This window comes from Chiloscyllium plagiosum, unplaced genomic scaffold, assembly GCF_037043375.1.
Source record: "Chiloscyllium plagiosum isolate Xiang-an unplaced genomic scaffold, Cpla_swu_hap1 HiC_scaffold_33, whole genome shotgun sequence".
NCBI lineage: Eukaryota > Metazoa > Chordata > Chondrichthyes > Orectolobiformes > Hemiscylliidae > Chiloscyllium > Chiloscyllium plagiosum.
In genome coordinates this window covers 11,857,459-11,884,584 of record NW_028270171.1, presented here as the reverse complement: position 1 = coordinate 11,884,584, position 27,126 = coordinate 11,857,459, and the positions used below count along the sequence as shown (strand labels likewise).

Here is a 27,126-nt window from a genome sequence, read left to right as displayed (position 1 = left end):
TAAACAACTCGCAGGAGGGGGAGGAGGCTCCACAAACATCCCAATCCTGAATAATAGTGCAAAGTTAAGACTGAAGCATTTGCAAAAGTCTTCAGCCAGAAGTGCTGAGTAGATGAACCTTGGTGGTGTCATTCTGAGGTGTTTAGGATCAAAGATGCTAATAATCTTCAGCAAATTTGATCACTCCATGAGATATCAAGAAACAACTGTGTGGCACTGGATACTGCAAAGGCTCTGGCCAGTTACACCACTAGCCAGTATTTCCAGTACTGCTCCAACACTAGACATTTACCCATCAATGTAGAAAATTGCCAGTCATGTCCTGTGCACTAAATGCAGGACAAATCTGACCCAACAAGTTACCACCTCATCGGTCTGCTCTTGATCATCAGTAGCCTGATAGCAGATGTCATCAACAGTGCTATCAAGGGACACTTAGTAATATTTTGGCCACTAACACTCAGTTTGGGTTCCATCAGAGGGCCTCAGCACCTGGTCTCATTTCAGCCTTGGTCCAAACACGAAAATAAAGGAGAGAATTCCAGGGGTGAGATGGGAATGATTGCCTTTTACATTCAGATTGCATTTGACTAAATGTGGCATCAAGTGGAGCCCGAGCAAAGCTGGAGTCAATGAGAAGGGAAAACTCTCCACTGGTTGGACTCACACCTGGCACACAGGAAGGTGGTCGTGGTTGTTGAAGATCAGTCATCACAGCTCCCGGTTGAAATAACTCCAGAGAGGCCGATATCCCATCACCAAGTCACACTTTATTTACAGGTGTATAGTATTTGACACTGATCCAGCTCTGTCAGAGTCAGTTCTCAGAGTGAACAGAACCTTTGGCAAACCTGTTTATATCTGTCAGCCAGGGCTCCCTGATTGGACCAGGTTAACAGCCCCAATCGGGGAACTCATATTCTATGAGGTCCACCTGGCTGACCTCATTACAAGTTGAGAGTGTGTTGCTGGAAAGGCACAGCAGGTCAGGCAGCATCCAAGGAGCAGGAAAAATGATGCTTCAGACAAAACTCCTTCATCAGGAATCATTAGGCATGACATCATTACAATCACCACACAGGACATCTTTGCAGGAGTTCTTCAGGTGATTGAAGTTCAACCATGTTCAGTTGCTTCATCAATGATCTTCCCTCCATCATTAGGTCAGAATGGGGATGTTCACCGATGATTGCACTATGTTCGGCAACATTCATGATTTTTCAGATACAGAAAGAGTCCATATCCAAATACAGCAAGCTGAGAGGAGGCAGTCTTTAAGATCTGGGGAGATGCTGCTGAACTTCAATACTAGAACAGCAGATGGATCACAAAGGTGCAGATTGTGCATTTTCAAGATTTAAAAGGTTGAATCACAGGACAAACGGCATCCTGACTTCAATAAATCCCAGGGTCAAGGATAACTGCCCCAGACACGGTTTGGTCTCATAAAATCCTGGATGATTAGTTTCCCTGCTACCCCTCATCCCTAGCTCCTTCAGGATTTAATTATAGAATCCCTATACTGTGGAAAGAGGCAATTCAGCCCATAGAGTCTGCACCAACCCTCCCTCCCAAACCCAGCCCCCTACCCTATCCCCCTAAACCAATATTTACCATGGCAAATCCACCTGGCCTGCACACTACTGGACAATTCAGCATGGCTAACTCACCTCACCTGGTAAACTTCCAATAGTGTTGTGCTGGAAAAGCATAGCAGGTAAGGCAGCATTCGAGGAGCAGGAGAATCAATGTTTGTTCATCAGGAATGAAGGCCTGATGTCCGAAATGTCGGTTCTCCTGCTCCTCGGATGCTGCCTGACCTGCTGTGCTTTTCCAGCACCATACTCTCGACTCTGATCTCCAGCATCAGCAGTGCTCACTTTCCACTCCCTGCAAATCTTTCAGCCATGGGAGGAAACTGCAGCACCCGGAGGAAACCCATGCAGACATGGGGAGAATGTGCAAACTCCACACAGACAGTCGCCCGAGGCTGGAATCGAACCTGATTCCCTGGTGCTAACCTTTGAGCCACCATCCTGCCCTGAGGCAGCACAGCTACTCCTCCTATTTTTTACATTCTTTATAATAATTTACCAGGATGTCTGTAAGCTAGACCTCAAGTAGACCAAGATCAGGGTTGGTGCATGTGAAGCCCTCACTACCAACCTCAGCATCTGGTGATAAGGTACTCTGCTAACCCGAGAGGTCATCCATTTTGGTAGGAATAGCATCAAAATGGACTATTATTTAAATGGTGAAGAATTGCAACATGCTGCTGTGCAGAGGGACCTGGGTATCATTGTGCATGAACTACAAAAGGTTGGTTCGCAGCAGGTAATTAAGAAGGCAAATGGAATATTGTCCTTCATTGCTAGCGGGATGAACTTTAAAAACAGGGAGGTTATGCTGCAGCTGCGTCGGGTGCTGGTGAGGCCACACCTGGTGTACTGTGTACAGTTTTGGTCTCCTTATTTGAGAAAGGATGTACTGGCACTAGAGGGGGTGCAGAGGAGGTTCACTAGATTGATTCAGGAGCTGAGATAATTGGCTTATGAGGAGAGATTGAATAGTCTGGGACTGTACACATTGGAATTTAGAAGAATGGGAGGGGGGTGGTCTTATAGAAACACATAAAATTATGAAGGGAATAGATATAATAGAAGCAGGGCAGTTGTTTCCACTAGCGGGTGAAACTAGAACAAGGGGGCATAGCCTCAAAATAAGGGGGAGCAGAATTAGGACTGAGTTCAGGAGGAACTCCTTCACCCAAAGGGTTCTGAATCTGTGGAATTCCCTGCCCAGGGAAGCAGTAGAGGTTGCCTCATTAAATGTTTTTAAGGCAAAGATAGATTGTTGAACAGTAAAGGAATTAAGGGTTATGGTGAGCAGGTGGGTAGGTGGAGCTGAGTCCATGAAAAGATCAGGCCATGATCTTATTGAATGGCAGAGCAGTTTAGAAGGGGCCAGATGGCCTAGTCCTGCTCCTGTTTCTTATGTTCTTATGAGACAGTCGGGAAGAGTGTGGAAAATGCAGAGAACATAAGAAAGAACCAGATGGCAGAAAAGAGGGGCCGGTAAAAGCAAAGGACATCAGTTGACCTTGGGTGAAAGATAGTCATCCGCGCCAGCTGTAGAAACTACTCAGAACCAGCCTCTACAGTAAAAATATGTGATGCCAGTACAGAAGCAACGTACACCCAGTGCATAAACCCTTATCTCCCAAACCAGACTGACACCAACAATATTAATATGTCAATTACTCATTTGGGCCTCTGTTTTGTACCCAGATCATAGCCAGAATTGAATGTAATTCAGTTACTCAGTCAGACTGCTTGCGCTCATCAAACAGTGTGGCACGAAGGGTCAAAGGTGCAAGTTAAATTTGGAAGACCCTTTTCTTGCAGTAAGTAGTCATTATCTGCAATGGGTTACCAGAGAATGTGGTAGGTCCAATGGAGATATTCAAGAGAGAATTAAACTGTTAGCTGAAAAGAAAGAAATGACAGGGTTACGGGGAGAAGGTGTGAGAATGCACAAGATGTGCTGTTTTTTCAGAGAGTTGGACATAATGAGCTGAATGGTCTCCTCATATTCTTTAAACATTCTATGATTTTGTGGGAGATTTAGAGCAAGGAACTGAGGAACTTGTTTTACTCAGAGGGTTGTGAGGTAATGGAGAGCAGAACTGCTAGTGATTGAATCAGAGACCGTTTAAGAATCCCAAGTGAAAAATGACGAATTGGCAAAGTCTCCAGTCCATCCAACACAAAGATGAAAACAATACACACACTTTCCAGCTCAGATGCAAGTGATCCCTCAGCAAAGCTTAAACAAACCAAAAAAAAAAACCCAGTTCAATTAGGGCAAGAAAATAATCTGGGAAATTTCTCTCCAACTTCCTTACGCAATCAAACCAAGTGACCTCTCTGCCTCTGATAATTCTCTGAGATATTTACTTTTTATATGAAGTGATCTCTGACCCAGCCATAAATAGATAACTACAGATGGCTGCAGAATAGGGAAAAGTAAGGGATTTGGAAGTGTGCTTTTTTGAGGCAATTACTTGCTATAGAGTTTACAGCAACACGCAGTGGTAGAGAAGTTTCTGCATTGAAAATTCTCAGTAAATCCATTACTCAATGTAAAGATGGAACAGCAATGAGGAATAGAAGACTCAACGTTTGATGAACTGTTGGTATCAGGCAGGAGGCCAGGAAATCCTACAGCAAGAAGAAAGACTGAGAGTTAGCAACAAAATCTTTACTAACCCATGAGGCACTGCAGCAGTTATTTTCAATTGCCAAGAGACATTTTCTTGGAAGGTTGTTTTCCTAAGCCATGTGAGTGTCATCAACTGACCTCTGCGCCGTTTTTGATGGCACAATGTGTGGAGGTGGTCTCAGCAGCCTGCTGGAGAGCTGGTGAGAGACCCCTGAGTTGCCTTTATCACTAAACCACATGCAAATCAGGCAGTGATGGGCCTTCCCTGGAATCAAGACCCCAGGGGCAAAGGTCCTTTGAAATGAGCCTAGCAACCAACTCAGTTCAAGGGCAATAAGGGATGGGCAACAAATGTAGGCCTTGTCAGCAACATCCAAAAAAGAATATTCAAACAAGCTTTCAGCACCTCAAGGATGACAATTTACCCCCAAGATTTGGAAGGTCTGAACATTCGATCCACAAGATTGCAATTAACAAATTAATCAGTAAGAGGCGATCTTTCAATACATGCATTTACACAACACCTTTCACAGCTGGAAGATGGTTTCACAGCCAGTGAATTAATATGTGGGAGATTTTATGCGGCGTGCTCCGACCTCTGAGCCAGAAACTCAGGATTCGAGTCCACCAGTGATAGCCATGGGAGCTTCATAAAGTTTCAAAATCTTTCATCCTAAGGATTCTCAGGATGCGCTCTCTTCTCCAAAACTCACTCTAGTGGGAAAACAGCAAACTGCACTTAGATAGTGCTTTCAGCTGAAGGAAACGTCAAGGGTGGTTCACAGAATGCTATCAGACTTTAACAGAAATTGCTGGGATAACTCAGCAGGTCTGGCAGCACCTCTGGAGAGAAAGCAGAGTTAACATTTCGGGTCCAGTCACTCTTCTTCAGCATTTTCTGCTTTTGTTTCTGATTCCCAGCACCACTGGTTCTTTGCCTTTTGTCAGATTTTAATTGACCTGAATCGTATAAAGAGAGATCGCAAAGACAGCAGACATGCCACCCGGCGTTTGGTGAAAGATCATAGATTTTAAGGACAGGGTCTAAAAACTGTGCAGGTTAGATGGATTGGCCATGCTAAATTGCCCCATAGTTTCCAAGGATGTGCAGGCTAGGTGGATTGGCCATGCTAAATTGCCCCATAGTTTCCAAGGATGTGCAGGTTAGGTGGATTAGCCATGCTAAATTGCCCCATAGTGTCCAAGGATGTGCAGGTTAGACGGAATGGCTGTGCTAAATTGCCCCATAATGTCCAAGAATGTGCAGGCTCAGTGGATTACTTATAGGAAACTTATAGGATTACTCATTCCTGAAGAAGGGCTTATTCCCGAAACGTCGATTCTCCTGTTCCCTGGATGCTGCCTGACCGGCTGCGCTTTTCCAGCAACACATTTTCAGCTCTGATCTCCAGCATCTGCAGACCTCACTTTCTCCTACTTATAGGAAATGCAAGGTTACAGGGATAGGGTAGGGTGGTGGGTCTGGATGGGATTCTCTCCGGAAGGTTGATGTGGACTTGATGAACCAAAGAGCCTGCTTCTATGAGAAATGAAAGGAGCAAAGAGTTAGAAAGGATGGGAACAACAGCTCCCATTCATTCTGCATGGCAATGTATTGATCGATATCTCAAAAGTTGACAAAACAATAAATAAATACCGCCTTTTCTCACACAGCATAAACTGTTGGCCCCTTTGAAATTTTGCATTCTTCCATCTATCCTGATGAGTGCAAGACAAAAGAATTGACAACATCTCTCTCCTTTGTAGCAGAATGGAATATTCAAGATACCAACCCCATTACCCAGCCCCAAATATATTCTTGAGAATATATTTAGTAAATTATTTTTTGCGTTTTTAAAAAACTTTGAAGATTAACCAATTCTGTGCTGCATGCAAGGACACGGTTTTGAAATGTAGGGAACTTTACTTCACATTTGATCCATTCTCTCCATAACTTGAAGTGGTGGGCGTAGGAAATATCTCTGTCAATATCCCTCTAATCTAACCCAGGATCATTTTCATGAAAATATCTGATTCTCCAGAATCCATATCAAACAAACAGAATCATAGAGCTCAGAAAGAGGTCATTCAGCCCTATTTCCTATGCTAGCTCAACTATTCAATTGTTCCCATTCCACCAGCCTTTTACATGCTGGTAGCTACTAGCTTATATGGCTCAATGCCCTTCCTGAAGAAGGGCATGTGCCCGAAACGTCGAATCTTCTGTTCCCTAGATGCTGCCTGACCTGCTGTGCTGTTCCAGCAATAAAGTTTCAGCTTTGATCTCCAGCGTCTGCAGACCTCACTTTCTCCTCAATGCATTGACCTTCAAGATCAGAGAGCTTGAGTGCAAGATACTTTAATCACATTCGGTATTACTCAGAATCACCTATAATCAAGGACATTATCCCTTGTAATAACAGTCATTGAGTCATTACAGCACAGTAAGAGGCCATTTGACCATTAAATCCATGTTGGCACTCTGTAGAACAATTCAGTTAGTCAGGAAAAAGTGAGGACTGCAGATGCTAGAGATCAGAGTCGAAGAGTGTGGTGCTGGAAAAGCACAAGTTTATTTCCATCATCCAATTCTCTTTTGAAATTATTGACCATCTCTGCCTAAAACATCCTCATGATCTCCAATTAGACAATGGTTGATAAAATATGTGTCATCTGTACTCATAGCAACTTATGAAGGTCATGAATTCATTCTAACAAGGACTACAGCATCAGCTCTTTGGCTCCAGCAGAGGGAAGTTAAGTCATTGTCATGGTAACGTGCCTCATCCGGATCTTCCAGGCAAGCACTCAGTGCTCAGTGAGCGTGTACAGACCATTGCCAGGAGCAGAGAAGGGGCAACGGGATGGTGATGTGTCAGGGAATCTAGGAAGGGACCATGGAGAAAAGGTAGGAATTAGGTTTCAAGGAGGAGAAGGTAATCTGGGGGAGATTGGGTATGGGAGCAGGAACTTGAGTAGACAGTGAGCTGAGGGCACGAAGACTCTTGTAGGCGCATTCAAGAGGAGCATTACCATGTACAAGCTTTAGAAACTACCCCACAGCTATAAGGGTTAAATTATGAGGTTGCATGAACCTGGCTTGCTTGTGGTATAGAAGATTGAGAAATGATCTAATTGAGGCTTTGAAAGAATTTGACAGGCTTACTATGGAGAAAATATTTCCTCTGGTAAGGGAATCAAATATAAGAGCCAAACTGTTAAAACTATAGCCCTTTAGGTTTGACATCATGCGGCCTCTCACACTAAGAATACAGGAGGAGAGGATTGGAACTCTGCATATGACGGATGGTGGAGAGTAATTGAGCTTTCAAGGCTGAGATTGATAAGACTTCTGTTACATCAGAACATCAAACGGTATGGAGAAAGGCAAATAAATAGAGTAAAAATGCAAATAGCCATGAATTGACTGAATGTCCCAATACACATAAGGGCTGAATGGCCTTTCCTATTCCTATGTCCTTATATCCCACTGGCACAATCAATGCATGACACCTTTTTAAATTTGATTTTGATTTATTATTGTCACATTCACCTAGGGACAGTGAAATGTTTTGTTTTATGTGCAGTACAGAGAGACCATAAGATACAAAGTGTATTACATTACTAGAACAGAGCAAGGAATACAATGTTATGGCTGCAGGGAAAGTGCACAAAGAGTGAGATTAACGTTAAATTTAAAATTTGAGAGGCCCATTCAGAAGTGTAATAACAGCTGGGAAGAAGCTGTTCTTGAACCTTTGGTGTGTTGAAGCTTTTCTATCTTCTGCCCAAGAGAAGAGGTTGGAAGAGATTATAACTGGGAGAGGTCTTTGATTCTGTTGGCTGCTTTCCCAAGGCAGTGAGAAGTAGATGGAGCAATGATTGGAAGGTTATCTTGCGTGATGGACTGGGCTGTGTTCACAACTCTGTAGTTTCTTATGGTCCTCGGCACAGCAATTACCATACCAGGTCATAATGCATCCAGATATAATGCTTCCTATGGTACATCTATAAAACTTAATTACTAAAATCTAATTAAATATTTTAATAAGATCCCTAATTAATTTGGTTAAGTCAATTGCTAGGATCTTTTCTTTAAAATAATATGCAATAAGACTCGGTGGTGGGGGTGGGGGTTTCAGCAGTAGCGTCCCTACCTCTAAGCCAAAAGATCTGGATTCAAAAACCCACCTGCTCCAGAAATGTGTGTCTAAGCAGGTTGATTAAAACATCCATTAAAGATCGCTAGGACATTGGTCACTGACTGCTTCACGTGGCAATGTTCTGATACTTTTGCAAAAAATAAAATTCAATTGGCTGCTAGGTAGCACTTTGAAAAACGTTGCCTGAAAAGCAACCTCCATCACCACAAATCACTAGCAATGTTCCCCAATTAGCAAGGTATCTCAACGCTTTTGAAGAAAGTTCAACTTTATTGGGTGTACTCAGAATCTCTGAAAAGTTCTTCTGTGCACCCACAGCAACAGCTAGTTCCAAAGAAGAATCTCCATGACAACTGACCAAAAGGCTAACTGATCAAATTGAAAGCTACTGCCCCCTAGTGTCATTGTCTGGGGCAGCATTCCTACTTCAAACTTGGGAATTTGTTGAAACAAGTCCCACTCCAAAGCAACGCATATTTATATAGCATACATATTTAAATAAAATGTCCCAAAGTATTTCAGAGTAGCATTATACAATGAAATATAACACCAAACCACATTAGGAGGTTTTATAGCAGGTGAACCAAAGTTTTGTCAAAGGGTTAGGCTTTAAAGGATGTCTCAGAGGTGGAACAAGTCCTGAAGAGGTTTACCATGGATAGAACTGAAGCGATGGTGGAATGTTCAAAATCAGGAGTACTCCAGAGGCCAGAAAAAAATATCCCAAGGGTTGTAGGGTCTGATTACAGAGACAGGATGGGGCAGGGTCATGGAGGGATCCGTAAACAAGGAGGGAATGTTAAAACAAGAACATTGCTTGACAAGCCATCCACGTAGGTGAGCAAGCACAGAGGGGAGACTGGGTTAGCCTTCTCAGTCAGCGCTGAGGGAGTGCAACAGTGATGGAGACGCTATTGTTTGGATCATATGTTGAATATTCTCATACAGGCATAAAAGAACCAATGGTGTTGGGTCATGTCTCACAGCTAGTATGCAGTAAACCTTCAAGAGACATGTTAATGACATCAGCACTGTATCAGAGCATGAAACGTGATGGTGTATAGGTCTCAGATTCCATCTTAACTCAGGCCACTTGCTGATGGAAGTGTGACACTGAAAAGCTCAGCATTAATCCAGATACTAAAATGCCCATGAATGTAAAACATCGCAGGAGCTGCAATAAACATCCGTTGATTCCTTTGGTACCATATTAAGCATGTCTGATTCTTAGGAGTGAACATAAATATTGCCTTATAAGTACAAATACCCTGCTGGTGGCATGGTCCACACTACTGTGGCAGATCACATGTCACTACAGCACTAGCAAGGAGTTATTCTCTTGACCTTGGCTGACATTTATCGCACACACTATCTGAAAGCATATTATGTGGTCACAATCTTAGTGTTGTTTGTGGGGGCTTGCTGTACACAAATTGGCTGCAGCATTTCCTGCATTATTATTGTGATGACAGGCCAAAAGTAGTTAATTGGCTCTGAAGCTTTTTGAAATGCCTTGAAGCCATAAATATGGGTATTCCTTCTTCTCGTTTAACACTCCATTTTTGAACTCATTCTTGAAACATGCACGTTGAGCCGCAGCCTTTATTTATATTATGGTAAACAAACACTCTCAGCATCAGCCAAGTTGTTTGTACCTTAATAGTGTGCCCTTAATATCCAGTTATGTTCTAGCAGGTATTAGGTAGTGAGCAGATGTGGAAATTTTCATGATAATTGCATACTCAAGTCTCAAATATCAATTGAGTTACCCAACAGCTGAAACCTTACAGTTGGCTTCAGTAACTCTGAAGAAATTAATCAGTAGAGGTTCCTCACAGCTATCCAGTGAATCCTGCCAGTAAGGACTGCCATATATGGAAGAACAGTGAAAACAGAGCAGAATTGAATGTGGTGCCTGTCACGCTGAGTAGAGATTCAGACATGCCAAGAATTCTGAATAGCCAAGGAATAAATTGGGTTGTTGCCTGAGGACCCAGCTTCACTCTTCTTGTGATATCTTGTTGAGCGTGTAAAAGATTTCATGGCACCACTTACAGGAAGAGCAGGAAAATTCTCCCCAGTGTCTTGTCCAATGTTCATCCCATAAACAACATCATAAAAATAGATGTTCTGGTCATCACACTGTTGGTGGGAGCTTCCTGTGCACCAATTAGACATTGTATTTCCAACTTTGTAACTATGGTGACTCAGTGGTTAGCACTGCTGCCTCACAGCGCCAGGCACCCGGGTTCAATTCCAGTCTCAGGCGACTGTCTGTGTGGAGTTTGCACATTCTCCCTGTGTCTGCATGGGTTTCCTCCAGGTACTCTGCTTTCCTCCTACAGTCCAAAGATGTGCAGGTTAGGTGGATTGGCCATGCTAAGTTTCCTCATAGTATCCAGGGAAGAGTTGGTTAGGTGGATTAGCCATGGGAAATGTAGGAATAGAGTAGGAGGTGAGTCTGGGTGGGATACTCTTTGGAGAGTTGATGTGGACTTGAGGGGCTGAATGGCCTGTTTCTACACTGCAGAGATTCTATGGCCTCACTAGTATTTTGTTGGCCATAAAGAACTTTAGAGATAGTGAGGACTATAGATGCTGGAAATCAGAGTCGAGACCTGCACAGCAGGTCAGGCAGCATCCGAGGAGCAGAAAAATCGACATTTCGGGCATAAGCCCTTTGTTTCCCGATGAAGGGCTTATGCCCAAAACTTCAATTCTCCTGCTCCTCGGATGCTGTCTGACCTGCTGTGCTGTGCTACACACTCAATAAAGAACTTTAGGATGGACTAAGGTCAAGAAAGCATCCATAAAGGTGCAAAATTGATCTCCCCCCCGCCCCACCCCATTTGTTAGGCTTTGGTATGAAATACAGCACCTGATTTTGAGGGGCTACTTTAGAAGATTTTAAAGCCATCATGGGAGCTCAGGAAACTCTCATGAAAATATCCTAAAATGAGACACTTTAGTTTCAAGAATTGGCTAAAAAAGATTTCCTTTTGAGTGGTACTAGGGAGGCAAGAAGAATTTTATAGAAGTAACACTTTGATCAGAGTGATCAAGCAAAACATAGGTCAATCACGCTGTTTGTGGGGACTCTGAGTGAAACAATCGGGCACCACATTTCCAACATTACAACAGCAGTACTGTCACACCCAGTCAGGAATGGTGGTGGGGAATTGAATAATCAGGAGAACAATAATGGAGGATACCAGCGTATCTGTGCAAAAGACAAGGTGGAAGCATTTGCTACCATCTACAACAGGAAGTGCCAAATGGAAGATTTATTTCAGTCTCCTCCAAAGTTTCCAGCATCACAGGTAACAGCGTTCAGCCAGTTCAATTGATTCCACATGATATCAAGAAATTATTGAAGGCACTGGATATTGTGAGGACAATGGCTCTGACAACTTTCCACTAATAGTACCGAATAGATATGCTCCAGAACTAGCTGTGTCCTGAGCTAAGTTACTCTAGTACGGTCACAACATTTGGTATCTATCTGTCAACATGGAAAAATCAGGTCAAATCTAATTGGACCAATTCCCCCCAGTCAGTCTACTCTCAATGATTACCAAAATGATGGATGGGGCTGTCATCAGTGCAAGAAAGTGGCACTTAGTTACTTGCTCTATGATACTCAGTTTGGATTCTGCCAGACATTCAGCTCCTTAGAAACTTGATCCAAACATGAACAAAAGAGCTGAACTCCAGGGTTGGGTTGAGAATGGCTGCCCTTGGCATTAAAGCAGCTCTAAAAATTCATGGCATCGAGGCACCTTAGCAAATTGGGATCAATGGGAATCATGGGGAAAATTCTCTGCTGATTGGAGTTATACCTGGCACAAAGGAAGATGGTTGTCATTATTGGAAGTCAATTACCAGCCACAGGACATCTCTGCAAGTGTTCCTCAGGGTAGTGCACAGTGCTAGATCAACGTCAGCTGCTTCATCAATGACGCTGCCTCCATCATAAAGTCAGAGCTGGGGTTATTTTCTGATAATTGCACAAGGTTCAGCACCATTCTCAACTCCTCAGATACTGAAGCAGTCAGTTTCCAAATGCAGCAACACCTTCAAGACATTTAAGCTTAGGCTGAGAAGTGGCAAGTAACATTCTTGCTATACAATACCAGAAAATGGCTTCTTCTCACAGGAGAGAATCCAACCATTTCCCTTTACATTTATGGGCATGATAATCACTAAATCCTCCATTATCAACATCCTGGGGGTTACCATTAGCCAGAAACTGAACTGGACCAGCCCCCCACACATACACTTTTACTACAAGAGGAGATCAGAAGCTGGGAATTCTGCAACAAGTAACTCACATTCTGTATTCCCAAATCCTCTCCACCATTTATAACGTACAAGTCAGGAGTAAGATGGAAAACTCAACTTGCTTGATTCAGTGCAGATCAAACAATACTCAAAAAGCCCCAGATCCAACCAGGACAAAGCAACTTGCTTGACTGGCACCCTATCTACTACCTTCAACTTCACTGCTTTCACCATTAATATACAGTGGCAGCAGTGTGTACCATCTACAAGGTGCACTGCAACTCCTTCAACAGCACCTTCCAAACCTGCAACCTCTATCAGTTAGAAATTCAGGAGTGGCAGATTCATGGGAACACCACCACTTGCAAAATCTTCTTCAAGCCATGCAACATCCTGACTTTGGAAGTGTATCGCTGCTCTGTTTCCATTACTGATTCAGTGTACCTACACCATGTGTAGCAATTCTTGGAGGCAACTCATTACCACCTTCTCATGGAGTAAACAATATGGCAATAAATGCTGACTTAGCTAATGATGCCCACAACTAGTGAATTAATATTAATAAAAAGTTTCAAAAGTAAAGTAGACAAAATTTGAAACTGAAAAATGTCAAAAGGGAAATGAAATTAAGTGGTTACTCTTTGAAAGCCAACCAACACTTTTCTGTGGTTCTGGTGGTAACACACTCACCATTGAGTGACAAGATAAGTACCATGTGAGCAAAGAAACCAGTATAGTACTGAGGTGCTTTTTGTTGGTATTAAGCACTAAGGTCTCATCTTCCTGCTCTGATGCATATAGAAAAGTTATATTGGTTCACAGAAGAGTAGGGGAGTTCACCCTGATATCTTAACAATATTTATCTCTCAATCAGCATCACAAAAACAAATTATCCAGTCTTTATTACGTTGCTGTTTTGTGGAATCTAGTTGTGTGTATATCAGCTACCACTTGGCTTACAATGAAACAGCAACTGCAGTTCAAAAGTACATTTTCGGCTGTAAAGCATGTTGAGATGTCCAGTGGTCATAAAAAGCATCAATATTATAGAGGGGTACGGATAAAGTGAATGGCAAGTGTCCTTTCTCTAGGGTCGGGGATTCCAAGGTATATTTTTAAGGTGAGCGGTGAAAGATTTAAAAAATACATGAAGGACAATTTTTTTCATACAGAGTGGTTTGAGTGTGGAGTGAACTTCCAGGGGAAGTGGTGGATGCGGGTACAGTTACAACATTAAAAAGACATTTGAATAAGAACATGAATAGGAATTGTTTGGAGGGATATGGGCCCAGAGCAGGCAGGTGGGAATATTATGATCGGCATGGACAGGTTGGACAGAAAGATCAGCTTCCATGCTGTATAACTCTATGACTCTATAAGTGAAGTCTTTCTTTTTCCACTGTGAAATTATATTATTTCATCCTCAATCCACACCCATCCCCAACAAAAACTGAAGCAGCTTAATGGAACGGTATGCTTGTTTCATGACTCATTAGAAATAATGATTTGGAGATACTGGTATTGGACTGGGGTGTACAAAGTTAAAAATCACACAACACCAGGTTATAGTCCAAATAGCGTTTCACTATTATAGTGCTTCCAAATAAACCTGTTGGACTATACCCTGGTGTTGTGTGATTTTTAACATTAGAAATAACATACACTTGAAAACACAGCACACCCTCAGTGCTGCACAGAAAGATCAGCCCTTATTTTATATTCAAGTCTGTATATTAGTACTTGAAGATATATCCTTTTTAATTCAGATCTGAGAGTTCTACCACGGACTTCTCAGATACGCAGAAGATGTAAGATCAAGATATTGCATTTCTTTTTCAAAATGCTTTTGTATCTGTAATAAACTGTAACACTTTAAAGCATGTCAAAAGAATTTACTTACATAAACTATGATACAAGAGTTAGTATACTGAGTGAATCTAGCACTATTGATGGCAAGTTAATAGAATTAAAAGGCCTGAAACATGGCGAGATAAAAGATTCCACACATGCACAAGGAAGCACAGAATCTCATCTCCATCTTCTTAATTTACCCTTCAGCCAAAGTGCAGATATATATCCCCTAAAGCCTACAAAGTCTAATTGCAATTAAGTTCATATGATTTATAACTGCAAGTTCACACAAAGTTCAACAGAGAAGCTGCAGACATTCTGGATTTGGTAGATTGTTTCTGAGGAATTTCCCTCTCATTTACAAATACCTGTCTTTCTTATCCACGTTGTTTTGCCTGTCTGACCCTGGTTAGCAGGGAAACATGATACTAAAACACACCCACCAGAAATCAAATTGTAGATACAGTTAAGGAAATGCTACAAAAGTACATAAAGGAGACAGTAATGGAAGGTTACACTGATAAGAATGTCTACATTTCTGCACTTATAACATTGGACAAAGAGAGATGGAGGAAGCTTGTGTGGGGCAAGAACACAGTGACAGAGTAGGTTGAAAGGCACTGCTGTGCTATAATTCTACTACCTCACAGCTCCAGGGTCCCAGGTTCGATTCCAGCCTTGGGTGACTGTCTGTGTGGAGTTTGCACATTCTCCCTCTGTCTGCGTGGGTTTCCTCCGAGTGCACCAATTTCCTCCCACAGTCTAAAGATGTGCAGGTTAAGTGAATTGGCCATGCTAAATTGCCCATAGTGTTAGGTGCATTAGTCAAAGTGAAATGGTTCTGGATGGTTGCTCTTCGGTGGGTCGGTGTGGACTGGTTGGGCCAAAGGTCCTATTTCCACACTGTAGGGAATCTAATATAATCTAATCTAAACTGCATGGGGATTCCATTCAGAGGCAATACCTTGAGGATTAATATCAGCCTGTTAGATACCAGCAACCTCTTTAGTGCAGAGAAACAACGTCCTGTAAAATTTAGGCCTTATGAATCAGGGTAGCATAGGTCATTTGGTCCCTCAAGCCTGTTCTCTATTTGAGAAGAGCATAGCTGATCTGACCACAGCATCAATCCTACTTTCTTGTACCCTTCGACTCCCTTGTCAATCAAGAATCTATCGAGCTTCAGTTCTTTTTTCTGTTACAAATTCTACATTTTTTAAAGTCACCCTGCTCAGAGATTTTATCATATACCTCCGAGACATGTGGGACTTGAACCCAGGCTTCCACTACCACTGTGCCACAAAGACCTTCAAATTTCACTTTTTCTTTGCTGTTTGTTTTACTCGACATGTCCAGAAATGTTATTATACACCTCTAGAGCAGATGGGACTTGAAACGAGGCCTCCTAGCTTAGAAGTAGGGACACTACCACTGTACCACAAGGGCCCATGAATTCCACGTTATACTAACTTAAAAATTAGAAGCAATAGTTAGTTATTTGACCTCTCAAGCCTGTTTTGCCACGATTTGTTGAGTCTGTTCATATTCAACTACTTGGCTGGTTTTCGATACCACCATCACCTTGTCTTGTCAGAACAAGTAGCATAAGAGGTATTAACACTAAACTAGTAATCCTGAGACCCTAGTTAATGCTCAGGTGATATGGGTTCAAGTCCTGTCACGAACTTTGAATTCAGCTAATAAATCTAGAATTCACTATGATCTAGGCCAGTGACCATGAAATTATTTTCATTTTTAAAGAACCCACCCGATTCACTCATGTTCTTTAAGGAAAGAAATATCTAACTCCAGAGTAATAGCAATGCTTTTAACTGTCCTTTGAAGTGGTCTAACGAGCCTGCTACAAAGGGTAATTAGGGATAGACTATAAAAACTGCCATAGCAAGTGATGACTATACCCTTGATACTTGTTTTAAAATTTACTCTCTACACTACTGTGCTTTTCTGGTTCCAGTCATGGCAATAAATACTATTGGGGTCACTTTGTGAAACACCATACCACCCCATTAGCATTAAATGCTTTCTGATCAATGCCGTCTTGAGGTATTGAGTTAACACCTCTGAAAATGATTCTGTTGACAGCTCAATTTGCTATTTTAGGATCAGGGATGTCAAAGTTTATTGATTTGAATCCGGTCACAAGTTGGGAACCTCTGAAGAACTTCCCTCTCTCATATCCATTACCACTTTTGTTGCCCCTGTAACCATTCCAGCTGCTAACTCCACATATCTCAAAATCACCAAAGAAAAATAGAGTTTGTCAAAGGTTTTTTGACTTGCATTTGAGTGCCAAACTTTGCTTAAATTTGAACCAGGCAGGTTGACCCTTGTTGGTCAAGGCATTGTCCTAGGAATGAAACCAAGATTGGCTGTCACCTATTTGTGTACATGTTCTTTCTCACTGGAAAGAACCAGGCCTCCGATGCTAATATATATACTTCCAGTACCAACAAAGAATCTTCACCTTCTGGAAGGTTCCAGTACCAAGTATGCCACACTGCAAGCCTGACTGAAATTTGTAAGTTGTAAGATGTCAAAATAATTCCTCAAATTTAAAGGAAACTTGGCAGTGAACAGTCAGTCGTCTTCTAACTGGTGCATTCTATGGTAATGCCTCTGCTAATCAGGGTCAATTTGCCAAACAATCAGCATACTCTTCTCTTGCAATACTCCGCTTTGTGTTGGTATTCTTGTGAATGTCCTCATGAGTACAAGGCATAAACCTTGACAAAATGTGTCTTTCTTCAGAAATACTCAAGTTCTATACTACCAAGCACTATATACCTCAATCTTCATCTCCATAGTTCAAACATTTCTGCCCTGCCGATCAATTCTCACCCCTATGCATAACAAGCTACATTGGTTTCCAGTCTGGCAACGCCCTCTCAAGTGACATTTGCTTTATTATTTATTGGGATTTCTGCAATGCTGGTAAGGCCATCATTTGTAGCCCATTCCTTACTGCCCCTGAGAAGGTTGCGGTATGAGTTACCTTCTTGAACTGCAGTGGTGCTTTGCTAAGGGATACCTACAGCGTTAATTTTTATCCTTCTGTAAAAATTACATGATCTTGCCCTATCCTATCACTCTCCAAGTATGACAGCCATCAGAGATCTCGACCCCCTTCCAATTTTGGTTTCTTGCATAGACCAATTCCTATTGCCTTGCCACTGACAGCCATTCCTTTAGGCACATATCAATATCCTAATTTCTCCAATTCCTTCTCTAAATCTCTAAACCTCTCTCTCACACTTTAACCCTTAAAATGTAATTTCTTGAGACTGTAAGGAATGTTCTATTTGAATATTAATATGCAAACATACTCTCAAACATGCAATATGAATCAACTAGGAGAAAGGTAGCAGGTCCATAAGAACACTTTCAGTACCCAAGGTCCCCACTAAATCACAAACCATTCTGATTTGGAATGTGGGCTTTATAAATAGGGGAATAGAACATAAAAGCAAGGAAATTGTGTGAACATGCATAAAACACTGGTTTGGCCTCAGCTAGGGTATTACAAAACATTCTGGGTGCTACACTTTAGAAAGTATCTGAAAAGGATGCAGAGGTATTTCACAAGAGTAGTCTCAGAGATGTTTGGAGAAGTTAGGTCTGTTTTCCTTGGAAAATGTTTGAAAGGAGATTTGGTAAAAATTCTCAAAATCATGAGGTGCCTGGACAGCTTTGATAAAGCGAAACTGCTCCCACTGGGGGAAGGATCAAGAATGAGAGGGCACAGCTTTAAGTAACCATCAAAATAATCAATGGAGACAGGAGGAGAAACTTCCAGAAAGTGAGTGCTTAGCGTCTGAAACGTGCTGCCTGAGAATAGAGGCAGGTTCAGTCAAAGTTTTCAAGAAGTGCTGGCAGGTTGGACTAGATTGGGTTGGGATATCTGGTCAGCATGGACGGGTTGGAACGAAGGGTCTGTTTCCACGCTGTACATCCCTATGACTCTATGACAGAATTGGATTATTATCTGGAAAGGAAGAAAGTGCAGCACTGAGGATAGAAGGTGAGGCCATGGCAGTAGGGAACATGGTCTTACTGGAGAGCTTGTGCAGACAAAATGGGCCAAGTGGCCTTCCTTTCTGCTGTTGAAGTTCTATCATGTAACACCATGGCTTCATTGTTACCATGCCAAAGAAACTAGAAACTGTATGTTGTACCAATCAGGCTACAATTGTTCAAGAAGGTTAACCTTTACCACCTTCTCAAGGACAACTAGGAAGGTTTTGTAATACCCTAGCTGAGGCCAAACCAGTGTTTTATATGCGTTCACACAATTTCCTTGCTTTTATATTCTATTCCCCTATCAATAAAGCCCACGTTCCAAATCAGGATGGTTTGTGGGAATGCTGACAATGTCTGTATCCCAAGAATGAATAAAGCAAAATGTCTGTCACTCAGAGATAAATTTTTAGTATCTACTGCCCAATGCTGCACTTAATGTCTGTTTCACCTCAGACTTTCTTGCACCTTGATTCTTCTGTGGCAACATTCCTACTTACCTCTCCCTCACAGGTGGATCATGCTTAAGACTTTGCATTGTGTTTCAGTTTTTGAAAGTCTACTAATGAAATAAGGCAGTTTGATGTGACAGACAATACAGATTCTATGTTCGTACGACCAAGATTGGTGACACAAGCTGAGCAGCTTGGTCTGAAGTAAGTTTTCTTCAGCTGAATATCCAAACACAAACCTCAAGCCAGCAAACATTGTTCAAACAGAACAACCAGAAAACACAGTCATAAAAACAATTAACTGTTATCCTTGAAGTGATGTCAAACAACCGAGACCGCCAAATATCTGAAATCCTGGTTTCCAGGAAATGTCTTATTTAAAACTAAAGTTCCAACATGCTTTTATGACCTAATGATCCAGGCATCTCCACAACCTTTCAAACTCAAGCCCACAAAATATGAGGTGTCTCCTTGTCTTTATCCCTTTTTGTAGAGTAAAAACTATAGGGTTACAGGGAGTGGGTAGGGGTGTGGGTAGTGTGGGATGCTCTACAGAGGATCAATGTGGATTCACGGAGCTGAATCACCTGTTTCCAAACTGCAGAGATTCTATGGATAATGATTGTATAACAGTTTCTTATGTGTTGTACTCATTTATAAAGGGACTTTTGTTTCACCTTTCACACTGTTGTTTTACAGACAAATACAACAGTCACTGTTCATACAACACGTGCCACAAAGAACAATGTGATAAACAATCAAATAATCTTTTTTGAGTTTGTTGGATAAGAGATGGATGAAGATACTTGACAAATGATTCCTTAAAACACAATGCAAGACACTTTATATCCCGTTAACCAGTAGAATAGAATATTCCCTCACCTGGCTTGAGAATTTGGTGTTGCTTTTGAATCCATAAACCTCTGACTTAAATGGGAGGTTTCATACAGTCAAGCATACACTGTTTATAATGCATTTTGTGTGACTAGCATATGACTCATCTGTATGTAGTACATACATTATACCTTCCTTTAGTTAATTCTTTAATATGGGTGCCAGTGGCAAAGGCTGAATCCATTCATAAGCACTTTCATTCAAACTCAGATTTAAGAGTCTTTCCATGTCAGATGGTTGAAGTTCAAATTCCTCTCCAACACTTAAGCAAATAATGAGGTTAGTATTCCTTTGCAGTATGGAGAGAATACAGAATTGTTTATAAAGTTTTCTCCTTTGAAAGAAACAAAAACTAAAGTGTGCACCTTGGTGTGAGATGGACTCACATACTGGTCAATCCTGCTAAGAATAGCAGAGTTCCTTCCCTAAAGGATGCCAGTAAGCCAGCTAATTGTTTAAGTGACAATATGACAGATCAATAGTTCCTTCTGTTGGCAAATGTGAGGATGTATTAGCATTGTGGTTATGACACTAGTTGAGTGTGTTGCTGGGAAAGCACAGCTAGTCAGGCAGCTTCCGAAGAGCAGGAGAATCGACTTTTCAGGCATAAGCCCTTCATCAGGATTCCTAATGAAGAGCTTATGCCCGAAACGTCGATTCTCCTGCTCGTCAGATGCTGCCTGACCAGCTGTGCTTTCCCAGCAACACACTTTCGACTCTGATCTCCAGCATTTGCAGTCCTCACTTTCTCCAGGTTATGTCACTAGACTAGTAATCCAAAACATTGGACTAATGTTTTGGGGTCATGTATTCAAATCCCATGAAGGCAGATGGTGACATTTTATTTCAATTAAAAAACTAGCTTATTGGTGACCATGGAACCACTGTCAATTGTTATAAAACCTATCTGGTTCACTAATGTCCTTTAGGAAAGGAAACCATCTTCCTTACCTGGTTTGGCTTACCTGTGATTCCAGACCCACAATTAATCTTAACCATTCTATTGGAAATTAGGGCAATAAATGCAACTTACTCAGTGATGCAGCTATCGAATAAACAGAAAACAAATGTGAAGTTTTTCTTGTTTCCACACATTTGAATTCTGAATCAATCAAGGAGGCAGTTTGAGCTCACAAATCTTCTGGGGATATAAACCCAGACTTTTGGACTACTAGATAGGAACACAATCAGGACAGTACAGTAGCTTTGCTGTGGTACATTGTTAGTAACATGACATAATCACGCTGGTCTTTCAAGCTTATCCAATAAAGACAAGGCGCAAAATCTATACATTATATCACCCTCCCCTTAATCCCAGCTACCTGTCAGCAATGCAATATTCTGGGAGAGGTGTAAACTACAGAAAGAAAGAAAAACATTAGCTACAAAACAGGATAAGTGGATGATTTCAGATTTTATATTTAAGTATGCATATTATTATCCTGACCAACCTTGGTAAACTGAAGGATGTGGATGTTGAGTAACTACAAGGTTGGGCTCAGATGTAACATGCCCCACCTCTCCCACAATCATGTGGCCTACCGACATTGCTTGTTCAGCTTGCCACAGAGTGAGATACTGGAGGGCCAAGGCACATGTGGGAATATACTGCAACATAGAATAACACATTTAGTGGAGCACAGAAGAGAAACAAAATATTCCATCAAAAATATATTGGAAAAATAAACCTTATTTCATCCAGAGTCAAAAATAATTGATAAAATATTACACAGAATTTTGCAGAACAGAAACAAGACATTTAGCCCAATAGAATACTGCTATAGATGAGGCTCCTCTTATCTTAATTCACCCTATTCTATCAATATATTCTTCGATTCCTTTTTTTTCATGTACTTGAATACTCTATTCCTTTCCCTAATGTATTGGCTTTTAATGGCAAAACATAGCGAACTGAACCAGGGAGATATGAATGTAAAGAAAATTGGAAAGATTGCTTCTTCTGTTTTCTGTCCAATGGTACAACAAACCACAATGCCATGTCTTTCACCATGAGTTGGGAAAGGAGACAGGCCCCAAAGCCTCCACAGCAGGAAAAGTAATCCGACTGTTAGCACCAACCTGATCTCTGCTGAAAATGTGTTGCTGAAAAAGCACAGCAGGTCAGGCAGCATCCAAGGAACAGGAGAATCAACGTTTCGGGCATACGCCCTTCTTCAACCTGATCTATGCCAGCCTTCCAACCAAGGCCAACGTAGACAGTTGCACACATGTTGCAGTCTAGAGCTGTGGATAGCGATGGTTGAGACACCAACTTTCTTTCCATTACATGGTTGATCAGGAATCTCTCCTGTTTTTATCACCTGCCATTGGTGTGTGTTGGAAGGATTTATAAGTTAATATTCAACCTATTTGGATACATTATGAAAGTATCTTCCTCAGCCTTGAATGATACTTGACCCCAGAACTTCTGGCTCAGAGTCTGGAACACTATCACTGAATGACAAGTCCTTCAGTGGGAAAGATGTGCATGTAATATTGATCAACAGGTTCTTGGGAATAGGGTCTATAGGTTGTAACAAAATCTCGCAAATTGATGACTGAGCAACTCAATAGAGTCATCTCCCTTTGCTAGTATTGCACCAATTTATTATTGTTTTGCAGTATACTACCAACCTGAACATGCAACATATAGGGTGTTATATAAAGTATATATAGACATACTATTAATGTGATATATATCTGAATAAGCAATTAAGAAAGAATGTTTGTATTGATACTGCACGTTTCACAACTACAACAGTTTTACAGCCAATGAAGAACTTTTTGATTTATAGCCACTATCGTAACGTAGGCAACCAAAAATGTGAACTACTTGATCCCATTAACAGCAGTGCAATAAAGATCAGATATGCCGGTTTTATTTTGTGACCTTTTTCAAGGAATAAGTATTGACCAGGCAACCATTGGGCACTCAGTTGGTTTACTTCAAAATATTTCCATGGGAGCTCTTTACTGGCACCTGAGGCAGAGCCTCACTTGAATGTGCCATCTGAAATTCAGCCCTTCCAACTGCACAATATCCTCAAACTACTTGCAGTGGAGTGTCAACTTCAATTGGGGATACCTATTTATCAAAATGCAAGGTCCTAAATTCCCAGAGATGTTTTTGGATTGCAGCTTCAGTAGGAGATTGACAGAAGGAACAGATATTCATGTATAAGGCATGTTTAGCGTAGTAAAATATCTTGAGGCACTTACCAGGAGCATAATAAAACACAAATTGACACTGAACATAAGAGGGAGATATTAGAACAGATGGCTAGAAGCAGTGTAGAAATGTGAACTTTTAGCCATTCACACAATTTTTTCAGATATTCTGCCAATCTCCCACTGAAGATTATCAACTCCAGATATATTTTTCCTTCTCTTGAGGAGCCAGGTCCACAATAACACAAAAGACCAGGCTCTCATCTCATCCTGAAGCTGGTATGTAACCACCCACTTACTCTTGTTTTTATTCTCTCCCTTCCTCCCTCTAAGTAATTCTCCACTCAGCACTTCTCGTATTAAAATAAGAAGCTTGTGTATAATGGAACTGTAGCAACAAAGCCCCTATTTTATCAATCAGGCAAAGGCACCCCAGAACAGCGTGTCAGCTTTCTTAATGTTCTGCAAGGTCAGAGATGTTAATGCTGGGGAACGGAAAATATACTAGGTTTTCATTCCACATCCATGTCAAGCTCTCTCACATCAAGCTGCAGGATAAATTGACATGGGGGGGAGGAGGTGTATATCTAAGGCTGAGAAAGATAGATCGTTGGTCAGGAGGGGAATCAAGGATTACGGGGTAAATGCAGGGAAGTGGACATGAGGAGTTTCAGATCAACCGTGAGCCTATTGTTGGTATGTCAGGCTTGAGGAGGCAACAGCCTACACCTGTACCTATTTATTATGGACTTATGGTCTTATAGGATGCAAGTCCCTCTACTCTACCCCAACAAAGTACCTTAACCCTCAATTTCAGAAGAATGCCCCGCTGCCCCAGTACAACATAGATTTTCCATGACCAGTCATGTTTGACCTACCTATGGCAGTGAGATTACGAAATACAAAGCCATGCTTGAGGACAGTTGGACTCTATCTACACTCTTTCAATTTTAAAATAGTATTACTAGCGCAAAGCTGCCCAAACAGAATGTGAACAGGGGACATAAGGCAGCAATATCACTCTAAATGTAATAAAATTCTGAAAAATACTTCACAAAGGGATATCATACAACATTCATTATCAAGCTGCAGAAGGCATACGAGGACAGATGGCCAAAAACCTGGTCAAAGGGGTAGATTTTAAGGAGGTTTTTCAGTGAGCAAAGCAAAGCAGAGAGTTCTAACAAAAGAATTTCACAGTTTTGATAAGTTAGGAGAGTCTTCATGACCGTGTATTAAGACTAAACTAAATTGCATGAAATTACAGAATCTGCAGCAGATGATTCAGCCCAAATAATCTATACCAGGATTCACCTCCAACATGAATCTCAGCTCACTATTTAATCCTGTACAATCAGCATATTCTTCGGGAATATCAATAAGCATTTGGATGGGTATACGAATAGGAAGAGATATGGGCCGGGTGCTGGCAGTTGGGATTAGATTGGGTTGGGATATTTGTTCGGCATGGACGAGTTGGACCGAAGGGTCTGTTTCCATGCTGTACATCTCTATGACTCTATGAGTCTAAGTAAGGTGACCAAAACTGAGGGATGGAAAAGATGAGGAACAGGCTGTAGCATAAGTGATATTACAGTGAAATACAGATATATTCTACTTAGAAAATGTCAAGGGCCTTTGAAATACTATTTCTTCTTGCAGGACGGTCAGCAAGCAAAGAACACAGAATTAAAGCAAATAGTCAAAGAACTAGGAGGAGATGAGGAAATGTTTTCAACGGCAATTTGTTGTGACCTGGAATGCGCTGCTTGAAATGCTGGTCCAAGCGGGTTCAACGTAACTTTCAAAAGGGAATTTAAATGCATACTTGAAAAAGAAAAAGGTCTGCAGAGCTACAGGGAAGGTACAGGGGAGTGGGAGTAATTTTATAGCACAGTGAAGAGCTAGCATCATGGGCAGAGTGGCCTTCTTCTGCGCTGCAAAACGATGTGATTCTATCAGCAAGAAATACAGCACCACAGAACAATGCAAGGAAAGTGAGACAGACTGTTTAACTATATCTGACCAAGACTCTGTTACAATCAAATTGTTGCTTATATTGGTTTTGTAACAGGGTGTCACTCCGTAAAGGTATATGTGTATGCAGAATAAAATGTTCAAATGAACATATCACATTTGTTTCTGCAAGCCACTTGTTAAAGAGAAATAAAATCCATTTTAACAAACACTGCATTAAATATTTTAAATACATTCTATGAAGATGTTTTGCAAGGCCAGGAGCCTTATAAAAAGGCAAGTATCATAAACAATGGGTTTGATTGTCAAACTGCACTAAATTGCCTAATCTCCCCTGAATCATTCCCAATGTGATATTTGTCTTAATTCGTCTTAATTTATAGAATAACTTAAACCCTGCTTCACCTATAAATCAAAACTCACCTTTTCCATTGACTTCCCTCAAAACCACTTTAATCCAGGTTTACCATTCCCAAACCAATTTTCTTGCAGTCCCTATATAAACTTTGGATTATGAGGTTACCAAACAATAAGTAAGACTGCAATATAATTACAAAGAACTGACACCATCTCCCCCATCCTCATTCACTTACCCACCCACCCACACAGAAACACACACACAGAAATACATTAAGCTGACCCGTTCATAAAATTCCGACCAAATTGTCTGGATTCTCAAGATCCAGATCCACTTGCTGTGCAACAGAACATTAACACTTAACTTGAAAGATTCAAAAAGTAACTGAACACCCAGATCGGATCACAAAGCACCTTTGGAGTTATATCAATCAATGAACACACCTTTTGAAAATAAAACTGACCATGTCTCAATTTAAAAAATAAAACAATTGGCCCAACAGTTTTAAAATAATAATGTAAACCACGATTCCTTACTGTTGATTATTTTCTTCAGAATGTTCGCATGTCACAGATGGCCACCATTAAATTTCGTTCGCAACTAAAAATGTTTTTTTTTAAACTCAAAAGCGAATTTAAACGTTTAGTATGTTTTCAAAACTTAAATCGTTTAAGGACAAGACGAATTGAATGTCCTCTCTTCTGTCCCCCAGCATTCGCACAGAGTTAAAATGTTACAGACCCTTCGTGTGACCACTTTCAACTTACTCAGTCATCGGTAATATTTTCAGACGATTTGTTACAATGTACAACTAAGATACATACATAATAAAGAAGGCCCTTAATTTTCGTTTCGCGGTTATACACTATGGCCTTTTTCAAACAAAATAAAAACACGTTGAGAAACAAACGCACAGGAATTATAAATACAGTGCATACTCAGCCTGAAGCCGGGTGGGTAACTCCTGTTGTAGGCAGCCCTGTGTCTATAATGCTGTTAGTCAGACTGATACTAAATATGAACTCCGTATGAATAAATAAGTTCGGGAAAATGCAAAAATGGGGAGATGAGTCTTTGTGACATTTGTTCGGAACATTAACGTCAACTTTGAACCTAATTCCCCAGAATGGGCTGCAAGAGTCTGGGGATATCATGTACGCTACGATGCCTGGAAAGATCATTTGGAACATTCATGGCAGGCTTGTCACTTCGAGTCAACGCCTTGTGTTTTAAAAAAAAGTTGCCTGTTTGCGACAAAACAGTGGCATGATCGGAGGGGTCAGGCTGTCTAACCGCGTACATCAAAGAGTAGAGAGAGAGAGGGGAAAAAAACTGCACAAAGTATTCCTGAAACCATTCTCTGAGTTATAGAGGGGGAGGGAGAGATCAAGCAGGGAACAGACGCCAAGAGAACATTAGACACGATGGACAAGAGGTGGGGAATATAAAGTATATAGACTGGGACACTGGTAGCAGTCAGGTCGGAAAGGGGCAAACATTTCTAGATTGTGCAATGTGCACCAATCCAACTAGAAAGGATGTGATGTTGGGCTAGCTTCTTGGAAATGAGCAAGTAGATCAAGGGTCAGTGGAGGAGCATTTGAGGAGACAGTAATCATTCCATCATCATTTAGGATGATGATAGAAAAGGTCAGTGGACCATACAAAGTATGAATAATTAATGGGAGGAGAGCCATCTTCAAAATCAGAGCTGAGCCAAATAGAT

At 41.2% G+C, this 27,126-nt stretch overlaps 1 protein-coding gene across 2 annotated transcripts in view; it reads right to left on the bottom strand.

Annotated features, from left to right (window-relative positions):
* The window catches only part of LOC122542208 (paired box protein Pax-6-like), a 75,034-nt gene extending 48,381 nt beyond the window's left edge, over positions 1–26,653 (bottom strand). Inside the window, exon 1 of one of the 2 annotated variants that reach the window (XM_043679690.2) lies at positions 26,339–26,653. The gene's annotated coding sequence lies outside the window, so the exon portion shown is untranslated. The remainder of the gene's footprint in view (positions 1–26,338) is intronic. The other variant, XM_043679693.2, reaches the window with a different exon arrangement.
* Positions 26,654–27,126: the final 473 nt, after the last annotated feature.